This window comes from Phaseolus vulgaris, chromosome 6, assembly GCF_000499845.2.
Source record: "Phaseolus vulgaris cultivar G19833 chromosome 6, P. vulgaris v2.0, whole genome shotgun sequence".
Taxonomy (NCBI): Eukaryota; Viridiplantae; Streptophyta; class Magnoliopsida; order Fabales; family Fabaceae; genus Phaseolus; species Phaseolus vulgaris.
This window is the reverse complement of record NC_023754.2, coordinates 20712787-20726503: the sequence shown is the minus strand read 5'-3', so window position 1 is coordinate 20726503 and position 13717 is coordinate 20712787. Positions and strand designations below refer to the sequence as shown.

The window sequence follows — 13717 nt, the reverse complement described above, 5'->3', positions numbered from 1 at the left end:
AAATATTCCAGGCCAAACTTTTTAGTAAATTAACTTACATTTTTTAATGTCTTTATTACACTTTCAAACTTTAAATTACTTCTGTATACTTTTAAAATGATGTTAAAAAATAAGTTATATTATTTAATATTTTAAAAATTTAAAAATTTAGTTAACAGAATAATAGGATAAATGAAATAGTAATATTATTATTTAACAAGTTTCATCTGATTGGTTTAAAACCTGTGACTTGTGAAAGACTGAAAGAGGTAGTTGAAGCAGATTTAGTTTTAAAATCATAACTTCTATCTAATACAGGTGGAGCCCTGTCAGCTTGAGATAACTACTTACCTCACTGAGAGATCTTGTTCTTCATTTTGCTTCTCTTAACAAATTAATCTCCTGTGTAGTTCTTGTTCTTGACTTGTTTCAGAAATCTAAACAAATGGGTAGTGCTAACCAAGTATGCAACATTTGTGCTCCAATCACAACTCAACAACAATCTGTATCTGTTGAGCAGATTTGAATGACATGAAACATGCAAAGACAGAAGGTGCTGATGCTGTGGAGGTTTGGTTGGACTGCATCACCAACTTCCACCCTCTTCTTCACCTCAAAATCATCCTCCAAAATAAGCCACTACCCTTGCTTATTGCTCACAGGTCATTCATCTCACTTCAGATGTTTCTTTTAATAATTTTGTTTTAGTATGATAGGATTATCATCTATTTTCATAGTCAATTTTTTAACTTTACTACAAACTTATCCTGCTTTCAGATCTTACTCTTTGCTTGTAAGGTCAAGTGTCTGTATCTTTCTTTCACACTCTTAATCTTTTGCATTCAACGTGTTTGTTCTGTTTACTTGTTTGAAGGCCAACATGGGGAGGTAGTTTGCACAAAGGCGATGAGATCATGCGATTGGAAGCCTTGCAATTAGCTGTGGAATTGGGGGCTGATTTCATAGAGGTTGAGCTGAAGGTATAGTTTTTTCTGCATTGGATATTGTTTTCTACGGGAAATTGAAGAAGTTATATGAGAGTGATAGAGCTTTTCGAGATTGATAACCTTATAAAATCCGCTTATAAGTGTTGGTTTGTACCAGTTATATATTATAAAATGTCCTTTATCTTTTATCACTTTCCCTCACGTTGAGACCCTCCAACTCATGCATGACACTATATATTTAAGGGGGGTTTGATAGCTGGTGGCTTAATAAAACCAACAAACTCTTGTTAAGATAGATCTAAATGACTTTGATACCATATTATTTAAGTCTAACTTAATCTTATAAAACCGGTCTATGATGTGAGGTTTGTACTTACTTATATACTATGAAATGTCATTATCTCTAGTCGATGTGAGATCTACAACATTGTGAAGCACAAATTTTATTATGAGAATGATTTATAAAAGTTTATTATATCTAATAAATGTAATTTTAATTGTCATCCATATAATTGCAGTTATATATTTATTATGTTATAAGAACTTGAATACATTTGTAAATATATAGCACCCATTGCATCATGATATCTTTGAAATAAGCCTATCACGTGTGCATTTTAGATTGGCCATGGCATGTAGAGAGTAACATCCCACTTGGGTGCTTATCATTGACAGTTAACTGTATATATACATGTAATGTCTCCTTTACTTACACTGTATGGCTGTTCAGGAAGCTTCTTGTCTTCCTACCTTGGTTGAACATAGGAGAAATCATAACAGTCATGGAAAAATAATTGTTTCTTGCTATGTGGATGACATCACCCCTACGCAAGAAGAACTCCTTCAACTTGTTGCACTCATGCAAGCAACTGGATCAGATATCATAAAACTTGTTACACATGCAGCTGATATAACAGAAGTTATGAGAATATTTAGCTTGTTTCCCCATTGTCAGGCATGAGTTTTTTTCTTTCTTTTTTCTGAATCTTGTTTTCTTGGTTTCTTTAAGTGTGGAATTGAATGATTTTTGTAAAGAAGGATGTTTCTAATGTAAAAAGATGGAAACCTGACAACCAAGACTCTTCTGTTCAGATCTTTTCAATCTTTTTGTGTTATAGTAAAATTAATTTTCTCATTCTCTGTTTGTATTTTATAATGTTTTCCTGATCTGGTAAGAATCTGCAGGTACCATTGATTGCTTATTCTGTTGGAGAAAGAGGACTGATAAGCCACCTTCTAAGTCCAAAATTTGGTGGGTTCTTTGTCTATGGATCATTGGCAGGAAATCCAATCCCTGGTATGCCTTCTCTTGAAAGTCTCAAGGAAGCCTATAAATTGGAGCGTGTAAATGAAGATACTAAAGTTTTTGGGCTCATCTCAAAACCAGTTAGCCACAGCAAAGGCCCTATATTGCATAATCCTTCCTTCAGACATGTAAACTACAATGGAATCTATGTCCCCATGTTTGTTGACGATCTTAAAGAATTCTTTAGCACCTATCCAAGCCCTGATTTTAGTGGTTTTAGGTATGTCACATGTTGGTATTAATCCACTTACAACTTGGAATCATATATTTCACTTTGCGGTTAACATGAATGATTGTGTTTAATAGTTTTGTTATCGCTTCTTATTTGGAAAATTCTCATCTACTTTTGTACTGCAGTGTTGGAATTCCCTATAAGGAAGAAGTTCTAAGGTTCTGCGATGAACTCCATCCACTTGCTCAGGTTTTATTCTTTCGTTCAACATATGGAAATGTTCCATGGTGCTGGTCTTTTACCAAGATCATGGCTGAACATGTATTTCCATAGTACTTCTTCTCTCTTCTAAGATATAAACTAAAAAACTTTGGCTCAAGTCACTCAATTTTTTCCATGGTCAACGTCTCAAGGTTTTGCCTCAAGATAATCTTGCTCACTGGAACACCTGGGCTGACATATATATTATGTTTGTTCTTTCTTACCTATTCCTTCAGTTTATTATGCACTCATCAATGCATTATTTCCCAGTAACTTGATTCCATGATGTTAAAAAAAAAGTGTATTTCAAGTTTAACTCAACTTTATAAAACGACTTATAAGGTAAAATTTACATCCACTTATATACTATGAAATGTCTTTATCTTAGTTAACGTGATCTCCAACACATGACCAAATGTTTTGGTGGGGAATATAAACATAATTGGAAAGTATGTCTTCCATGCATTAACTGATAGTTTTTATGTATTTTTCTGTAAGAGTTGGACTCTGATGTTATTCTGAAAGATTAGTCTGTCTAAATTAGTTCAAAGAAAATTAATGTTGTAACGTATGCTGTTAGTTGAAGCTAATGGTGCTCCATTGAAATGGACTTATTATGATGCGGTTGTTCTTCCATGTAATGAATATTTAGTAATGCATGATCAAATTGTTTCATTTCATGTTCCACCAGTCTATAGGAGCTGTTAATACTATCATAAGGAGACCAGGAGATGGGAAGCTGGTTGGTTATAATACAGATTGTGAGGCTGCAATTGCTGCAATTGAGGATGCACTCATTGGTAAATCTCCTCCACTGTTATGCTTATTTCAGTTTTTTAAAATTCTACGAGAAAATTACATATGCTGTTATTTGATTTGAGATTTTTTTTGACAAGGATATAAATAGATTGATCTAAGTCTTGTAAACTTTTTCAATTCCTTCAATTTACTGATACTATTTTACCGATTCCTTGAATAAATTTTTTGTCAGAACATGGTTGCAATGATGGTGGAGCATCTTTAGGTTCACCCCTCGCGGGTCGATTGTTTGTGCTAGTTGGTGCGGGAGGTGCAGGGAAAGCACTGGCATTTGGTGCTAAAAGCAGAGGAGCTCGTCTAGTAATATTTGACATTGATTTTGGTAAAGAAATAAGGGATATATTGTGTATAATAAATTTAATTTTCCTTTGATCAATCAAGTTTGATACCTTGATGTTGCATGCACTGATTTTTCACGAAGTTAACAGTTAATTGCACTAGATCTAGGGGCTATGTTTGCTATTGTTGTGTTCCTGATTCTTGGCCCGGTCTGAGAAATTCACAGCAAGACCAATTTGGTGAAGAAATATTTTAGAGTTTTTGGGTTTATTGTGGCATACAATCATGCTATTGAGCTATGTTTTAATATGAACTATGTATTAGAAATCCCACATAAGGATATTTCATATAATATATGTATTAGAAATCTCACTTGTTAATATAATATCAAAGTTATTTAGAGTCTATCCTAATCAGTGTTGGTTAGATCTTATGAGTCAGTTTTATAAGATTGAGTTACACTTCTACTTCTTAATACTATGCTCCTTAGAATTTATCTCATACCAAACTTCAACACAGTGAATTGTTTTTCCTCTGTCCTGGAGTTTCTTCATTTTTTTTTTGGTCAAGGGCTTTTATTATGTTATTCTGTATGTTATTCTTATCAATTTTGCATTGACAAATGTTTTCTTATTCTCTAATTTGTTTAAAAAGACAGAGCAAAATCTCTTGCCTGTGCTGTATCTGGTGAGGCTCAGCCCTACAAAGAGTTGGTCAACTTTCAGCCAGAGAAAGGGGCAATTCTTGCAAATGCAACACCTGTAGGAATGCATCCAAATACTGACAGAATTCCGGTGGCAGAGGTTCTACACTCTTTATTCAAATAAATTAGGACAAAAACACAGATGCAGATTTTTAGTGTTATTTTCTATTCAGAATTGAAACCTCGTTATATTGATCTGCTTGACTAAAGTTTTCATTAAAAGTTAACATAAGTTATGAAAATGAAACTTCACTTCTAATAAAGAAATGTAGCACAAGCATTCAAGGAATGCACTCTTAGTTGTGTCCTTAAAAAAATGTTTGATGTGAGTTTAGTTATTGTTGCTTGTGTCTTCTTGAAGGGAACTTTGGAAGATTACTGGTTAGTGTTTGATGCTGTATATACACCAAGAAGAACAAGATTACTGAAGGAAGCAGATGGTGCAGGAGCAACAACTGTGGGTGGAGTAGAAATGTTCCTAAGGCAAGCTATTGGTCAGTTTAATCTTTTCACCGGCCTAGAAGGTACAATCTTCTTTTTCTCTTTTCACGGAACCTTTTTTTTATCCCTCAACTCTATTTTTAGTTATTCATTTGCACTCTAAAATTCAAAATTCTTAATTTTTGTTTATTTGAGTAATATAAAAGCTATATAGAGAAAATTACAATAAGATCTCAATAGTTTAGGTAAGTAATATTATTTACATGAGCGTTCATTTTTTTAAACTTTACAAGAAATTTGAATTTAATATCCATTAGAAATCAAATTAATATTCTTTTCACAAGCCTATAATTCGTATAGAATAGAAATATGGAACAAATACTTCCACCATCACTACTATCACCACCCGAACTTTCCTTGCACATAAGTAAGAAAAAAAATCCAAATTACAAAATCTCATCCATAATTATTCATATCCATATTAGTTTTAATTCATTTAAATGGATTTATTTCAAATCCAAATCCATATTTTTGGATTTTAAATCCAATCCATTTAATTGGATATGGATTGGATACATTTTTGAATTATCCAAATTGCATTTTGGGATGGATTTTGACTTGGCCCGATCCAAGTTAAGTCAAGACAATCTAGCCAATGTCGAGCCGAGCGGATCCGGGTCAATGTCGAGCCGAGTGGGCCCAGACAGATTTCGAGTCGAGCTGGCCCGGGCCAATGTCGAGCTGAGCAAACCCGAGCCAATGTCGAGCCGAACGAGCCAGGCCAACGTTGAGCCGAACAAGCTCGGGTCGATGTCAAGCCAAAAGAGCCCAGGTCAATGTCGAGTTGAACGGGTCCGGACCTATGTCAAGTCTCCCGTGCCAGGGTCGATGTCAAGTCGATTGGGCTTGGGCCAATGTCGAGCCAATATCGAGCCGAGCAGGCCCGAGCCAATGTCGAGTCTCTCGAGCCTGGGCTGATGTCAAGCCGAACGGGCCCAGGCCGATGTCGAGTTGAGCAAGGCCGGGCCGATGTCGAGCCGAACGAGCTCGAGTCAATATCAAGCCGAACGAGCCCGAGTCAATGTCGAGTCTCCCGGGCCTGGGTCGATGTTAAGTCGATTGGGCCCGGGCTAATGTCGAGCCGAACGAGCTCGAGTCAATGTCGAGTTTCCCGGGCCTGGGTCGATGTCGAGTCGATTGGATCCGGGCCAATATCGAGCAAACCGGGCCCAAGCCAATGTCGAGCCAAACGGGCCCAGGTCAATGTCGAGCTGAGCAATCCCGGGCTGATGTCTTGTCGAACGGGCCCGAGTTAATGTCAAGTCTCCCGGGCCCAAGATGATGTCGAGTCGATTGGGCCTGGGCCAATGTCGAGTTGTCCGGGCCCGAGCCAATGTCGAATCTCCCAGGCCCGGGCATATGTAGAACCGAACGGGCTCGGGTCGATGTCGAGTGGAGCGGATGCGAGTCGATGTCAAGTCGATTGGGCCCTGGCCGATGTCGAGTCTCCCGGGCACAGGCCAATGTCGAGTCTCCCGGGCCGAAGTCGAGCCGATTGGGCCCAGGCCAATGTCGAGCCGAGCGGGCCCGAGCCATTGTCGAGTCTCTTGTGCCCGGGCTGATGTCGATTAGAGCAGGCTTGGGTCGATGTCAAGTCGATTGGGCCAGGTTCAATGTCGAGCAGAGCAAGCCCAAACCGATGTCGAGCTGAATGGTCTCGAGTCAATGTCGAGTCTTCCGGGCCTGGGTCGATGTCGAGTCGATTGGGCCCAGACCAATATCAAGCCGACCGGGCCCAGACCAATATCAATATCGAGCTGAGCAATCTCGGGCCGATGTCTTGTCAAACGGGCCCAGGTCAATGTCGAGTCTCCCGGGCCAGGCCGATGTCAAGTCATTTGGGCCCGGGCCAATGTTGAGCCAACCGGGCCCGAGCCAATGTCCAATCTCCTAGGCTCAGGCAGATGTAAAACCGAATGGGTTCGGGGCATTATCGAGTGGAGCGGACCTAGGTCGATGTCAAGGCGATTGGGCCCTGGCCAATGTCAAGAGGAACAGGCACAGATCGATATCGAGTCTCCCGGGCCGAAGTCGAGTCGATGGAGCTCAGGCAATGTCGAGCCGAATGTGCACGGGCCGATGTCGAGTGGAGCGAGCCTGTGTCTATGTCGAGTCGAATGGGCCTTGGCTAATGTCGAGCAGAGCGGGCCCATTCCGATGTTGAGTCATCTAGGCCTGAGCCGATGTCGAGCCGAACGGGCTCGGGCCGGTGTCGAGTGGAGCGGGTATGTGTCTATGTCGAGTCGAATGGGCCCTGGCTAATGTTGAGCAGAGCGGGCCCAGGCCGATGTTGAGTCGTTCGGGCCTGGGCTGATGTCGAGCCAAACGGGCCCAAGCCAATGTCGAGTTGAGTAAGCTCGGGCCTATGTCGAGCCGAACGGGCCTGAGTCAATGTCGAGTCTTTCGGGCTTGGGCCGATGTCGAGTTGATTGGTCTCGGGCCAATATCGAGCCGATCGAGCCTGAGCCAATGTCAAGCCAAACGGGCCCAGGTCAATGTCGAGTTGAGCAATCCTGTGCCGATGTCTTGCAAACGGACCCAGGTCAATGTTAAGTCTCCCAGGCCTAGGCCGATGTCAAGTCGATTGGGCCCGGGCCGATGTCATGTCGATTAGGCCCAAGCCAATGTCTAGTTGAGCAAGCCTGGGCCGATGTCGAGCCAAACGGGCCCGACTCAATGTTGAGTCTCCCGGACTTAGGTCAATGTCGAGGGAGTGGTCCCGGGCCAATATCGAGCCGACGGGCCCGAGCCAATGTCGAGTCTCCCGGGCTGAAGTCGAGTCGATTGGACTCGGGCAAATGTCGAGCCGAGCGTGCCTGAGCTAATGTCGACTCTCGCGTGCCTGGGCCGATGTCGAGCCGGGCTCGAGCCGATGTGGACTGGAGCGGGCCTGTGTCTATGTCGAGTCGAATGGACTGTGGCTAATGTGGAGCAGAGCGGACCCGGGCTAATGTCGAGTCGTCCGGGCCACGGTCGATGTCGAGCCGAACGGGCCCGAGTCAATGTCGAGCCGAACAGACCCGGGTCAATGTCGAGTCTTCCAGGCCTGGGCCGATGTCGAGTTGATTGGTCTCGGGCCAATGTCGAGTCGTCCGGGACTGGGCCAATGTCGAGCCAAACGGGCCCAGGTCAATGTCGAGTTGAGATATCCCGGACCGATGTGTTGCCTAACGGGTCTAGGTCATTGTCGAGTCTCCCGGACCCAAGCCGATGTCAAGTCGATTGGGCCCAGGCTAATTGCGAGTTGAGCAAGCCCGGGCCGATGTCGAGCCGAACGGGCCTGAGTCAATGTTGAGTCTCTTGGGCCTGGGTCAATGTTGAGTCGATTGGTCCCGGGCCAATATCGAGCTGAACGGGCCCGAGCTAATGTCGAGCCAAACGAGCTCGGGCCGATGTTGAGTGAAGCGGACTTGTGTCTATGTCGAGTCGAATGGGTCCTAAATAATGTCGAGCAAAGCAGGTCCGGGTCGATGTCGAGTCGTCCGGGCCCAGGACAATGTCGTGTTGAGCAAGCCCGGGCCGATGTCAAGCTGAACTGGCCCGAGTCAATGTCGAGTCTCCCGGGCTTGGGCCGATGTCGAGATGATTGGTCGCGGGTCGATATCGAGCCGACCAGGCTATGGCCGATGTCGAGTCGAACGAGCCTGAGTTAATATCGAGTCTCTCAGTCTTGGTTGATGTCGAGTCGATTGGGCTCGGGTCGATGTCGAGTCGAACGACCCCAAGTAAATGTCGAGTCTCCTGGGCCTGGGTCGATGTCGAGTCGATTGGACCCGGGCCAATATCGAGCCGATCGGGCCCGTGCCAATGTCGAATCTCTCAGGCCGGGGCCGATGTAGAACCGAACGGGCCCGGGCCCATGTCAAGCCGAACAGGCACAAGCTGATGTCGAGTCTCCCGGGCTGAAGTCGAGCCGATATGGCCCGGGCCAATGTCGAGCCGAGCGGGCTCGATCCAATGTCGTGTCTCCCGTGCCCGGGTCAATGTCAAGCCGAACGGGCCCAAGCTAATGTCGTGTTGAGCAAGCCTGGGCTGGTGTCGAGCCGAACAGGCCCGAGTCAATGTCGAGTAGCCCGGGCCTGGGCTGATGTCGAGTCGATTGGGCGCGGGCCAATATCGAGCCAACCGAGCTCGAGCCAATGACTAGCCAAACAGGCCCAAATCAATGTCGAGCTGAGCAATCTCGGGTCGATGTCTTGCCGAACAGGCCCGGGTCAATGTCGAGTCTCCCGGGCCCAAGCTGGTGTCAAGTCATTTGGGCCCGGGCCAATGTCGAGTCGTCTGGGCTTGAGCCAATGTCGAATCTCCCAGGCTCAGGCCGATTTAGAACTGAACGGGCACAGGTCGTTGTCGAGTGGAGCGAACCAGGGTTGATGTCAAGGCGATTGGGCCCTGGCTGATGTCAAGTGGATTGGGCCGAAGTCGAGTGTCCCGGGCCGAAGTTGAGCCGATTGGGCTCGGGCCAATGTCGAGCCGAGCGGGCCCGAAACAATGTTGACTCTCTCGTGTCAGGGCCGATGTCGAGCCGTCCGGACCTGGGTCGATGTCGAGACGAACGGGCCCAGGTCAATGTCGAGTTGAGCAAGCCCGAGCCGATGTCGAGCCGAACAGGCCCGAGTCAATGTTGAGTGGAGCAAACACGGGTCGTTGTCAAGGCGATTGGGCCCTGGCCGATGTCGAGCCGAACGGGCACAAACCGATGTCGAGTCTCCCGGGCCGAAGTCGAGTCGATTGGGCCTTGACCAATGTCGAGCCGAGAGGGCCCAAGCCAATGTCGAGTCTCCCGTGCGTGGACCGGTGTCGAGCCGAACAGGCTCGGGCCGATGTCGAGTGGAGCGGGCCTGTGTCTATGTCGAGTCGAATGGGCCCTGGCTAATGTCGAGCATAGTGGGTCCGGGTCGATGTCGAGTCGTCCGGGTTTGGGCCGATGTCGAGTTGTCCGGGCTCGGCCCGATGTCGAGGTCAAGTCAATTGGGCCCTGTCTAATGTCGAGTCGAGCGAGCCCGGACTCATGTCAAGCCAAGCGGGCCCGGGCCCATGTGAGTCGAACAGACTCGAGCCAATGTCTAATCATTCAGGCTTGGCCATTGTTGAGTCGTCCGGGCTCGGGCCGATGTCAAGTCGTCCGGCCCAGGCCAATGTTGAGTTGTCCAGGCCGAGGTCGATGTCGAGTCGTCTGGGCCAGGGCCGATGTCGAGTCGTCTGGGCCAAGGTCGTTGTCGAGTCGTCCAGGTCAAGGCCGATGTCGAGTCTTCCAAGCCCGGGCCGATGTTGAGTCATCCGGGTACTAGTCGATGTCGAGTCATTCGTGCCCGGTCCAATGTCGAGTCGTCCGGGCCCGGGCCGATGTTGAGTAGTCTGGGCCCGGGTCGATGTTGATTCGTCTGGGCTCGGGCTGATGTTGAGTCGTCCAAGCCCGGGTCGATGTTGAACTGAGTTGGTCCGCATTGAGATTAAGTCGGCTTAAGCGCAGTTCGAGCCAAGTTAGTTTGTATCCATATCAAACTAGATTTAATGTAATTGACAAAGTGAATTTAATCTAATTAACAAAATGGATTGAATCTAGATTTAATCCACTTTAAATGGATTTTTAAAAAATCTATTTAAATTTGATCTAGTTAAAATGGATATGGATTTTAAATCCAATCTATTTATTTGGATTTGGATTAGATCTATATTGGATTTTGAAAAATCCAATCCATGGCCACCCCTACTTCACCTCCATAATAATTTCATAATAATTGTAAAAAATCTGTTTTAATCTTTTTAAAATTTAAAATAACTTTAAATGAAACATGGTTTCACATTTTAAATAACATTTTAAATAACACCAAGTGCACCATGCATCTCATACCTCCCTTTCGTTAAGAGAGTAGTTCTATCATTTGAACATGTATAAAAGAGTTGGCAGGAATATTCGTTGTATTCGACATTCCCTAATGAGAAGATTTTTTTTTTTTAGTTTTAACTTCATTTTTGCATATTGTTGTTTTCTTTTGTTTTGTGGTTTCCAAAAAAATAAAAAATAAAAGCAAACAAAACCACAATCGATAAAAACACTGCAAAACTTATATCAACCACAAGCGTTCACAACGAGTTACCACCACTTAAAAATGAAAAAGAAGATATCACACTCTCCACCATACTTAGAAACGTATTAAAAAAAGTATAGAGTTTAGGAGAAGGAATGATTATTTTCATATAAGATCAATTTCCTTATATATAAATACGTAAATGGACATTTGTTTTCACTAGTTTGTAAGGTAAAGATTAACTCAGTTATATACTATTCTAATTACGGTATAGCAATTTAATTAGGTGTAATAGTTCAGTTTAATAGATGCATTAGGTGTAAAGTTAATGCTCTGATCTCATTTATTCTCTGTGCAGCCCCTAAAGAATTAAAAATCCAATCCATGACCCCTATCGATTAAAAATCAAATTATTATTCTTTTCCCAAAGCCTATACTTCATATAGATTAGAAATAAGGGACAAATTCTTCCACCACCACTACTATCACCACAGTACCTTTCCTTGCAACTCCACAATAATTGTAAAAAATCAGTTTTAATTTTTATTTTTTTTAAATAATTTTACATTTTTAAATAACACTAGGTGCACCTGCATCTCATATCTCTCGATGGTTAAAAGAGTTGTTCCATCATTTGAACATATATGAAAGAGTTGACGAAAATATTCGTTGTATTCTACATTAAATTGATGGAAATATTCGTTGTATTCGACATTTCATATTGAGAAGATATTTTTTTTCTGAGATTTAACTTCATTTTGCACATTTTTTGTTTGTTTTGTTTTATGGTTTTAAAAAAATGAAAAACACCACAAAAATTACCTCAACCACAAATATTCACTATCGGCCAGCACCACTTGAAAATGAAAAAGAATAAATGAATTTTTGTTTAACTTAGTAGTTTGTTAGGTAAAGATTAACTCAGTTATATACTATTCTAATTACGGCATAGCAATTTAATTAGGTGTAATAGTTCAGTTTAATATATGAATTAGGTGTAAAGTTAATTCTCTGATCTCATTTATTCTCTGTGCAGCCCCTAAAGAGTTAATGCGAGAAATTGTTTTATCCAAGTTTTGAAGATGTTGCTTCCATAAATTGATCCTACAATTGGTGGAGGCTGCTCCTTCCAAGAAATTCATGTGCATCACATCTCATTTATCGAAGAACCAGAATGTTTCCTGTATTGTTTTTTTCTTCATAATTTATTTTTTCTAAGAAAAATATACAGGAAGTGAAATATATTGTCTTTTAATTGTTAATCTTTTCTATGAGTTTAATGAAAAAGAAGTAAATATTTAATGTCTTAGACATCAACACCAGTTGTTTCAGAAGTTTTTCAGCTCTTGCATGTGATGTGGTGTTCTTCATCAGGATGGCCTAAGATTACACCCCTTTACGCAAGTTTTGCTTTATTTTCCTAAAAAGATCTTCAAGTATGAGATTATTTATTTATGTTATTAATGGAGTTAAGCTTTTTTTTTATTAATTTTACGTCTTTTTTTCTCTCTCTGTATTTCTTTTTCCAAAGTACATCAATTCACAAATATGAATTTACCAACACTTTACCTTAAATAATTTTGCATAATTTCCTACTGAGATGGTATCATTCAACTTAATTTTCTTCTAAGAAAACATTATATTTTATAATTAAAAAAATATATTTAATTTAATAAATAAATGTTTTGTGAAATATTATCATGTTTTTCTATTATCAATAATATAAATATTATGCTATAAATTAAATTAGGTGTTTGTTTGAATCTTATATCAACTGAAAATAAAGATATAGGTGACATATGTGAGTACAAATTTCGAATTAATTTTATAAAATTAAATTAAACTTAAGATTTATTATATCTTTAGAATCTGTTTGTTGATAACTTTACACTTAAATTTTTTTTATAAGAACTACTTAATCAATTTTATTTTGCAGGAGACAATAGTTGTTGAAATAAATATTACTTTTAAATATTTTTTGAAATAAATGAAAGAGTTGGAAATAGATAAAGATACATTCATGAACGAATTCAGTTCACAACTATGTTAGAATGGTTAATATTGTATATCATAAACACACAAAATGATAGGACTCCTCTTCAGTAATAAAGGACATAAGAGTACGAAGGAAACACAAGCCATACCACTTTATGATGATAAGAAAATATTTATAATTAAAAAAATTATTATTATAACAGATAATAAAATGTAGAAACGATTATAAAAAAACAAAATTAATGTTTTAATCATTATCATATCAGTCAACATCAATTATTGTTTTAATCATTACCATTTTCATCATAACCATAACTGTTACTACAATCTTAGTGTAATCATCACTATCATTACCATTATCTATAACTGTGACTATTATCATTTCATAATATATTATTATCTACTCATTCTTATAGTATCTACCAAATATGGGATGAAATTAATGTTTATCTCGTTCTTATCTTATCATTTTGTTTATCTTTTCTTTATCATTAAATAAATGTTTAAAGTACTTTTTTCATGTCAAAATGATGTCACTAATTAATAAGAAAAAGAAGAAATGAATTTTTTTAAATAATATTTAAAAAAAATTATGGGTTAAAGATTCAACCATAATTTTAATAATTAAAAATATATTTTAGAAAAATGTTAAATATTTGTTTATTTTTTTAATATGCAGCTAATTACATCAATTACCCTTATTATTTATATACACATTTCCTT

At 40.9% G+C, this 13717-nt stretch overlaps 1 pseudogene; it reads left to right on the top strand.

The window, feature by feature from the left end:
- The first annotated feature begins 291 nt into the window (after window positions 1-291).
- On the top strand, window positions 292-12316 carry LOC137831738 (bifunctional 3-dehydroquinate dehydratase/shikimate dehydrogenase, chloroplastic-like; annotated as a pseudogene).
- The last annotated feature ends 1401 nt before the right edge of the window (window positions 12317-13717 follow it).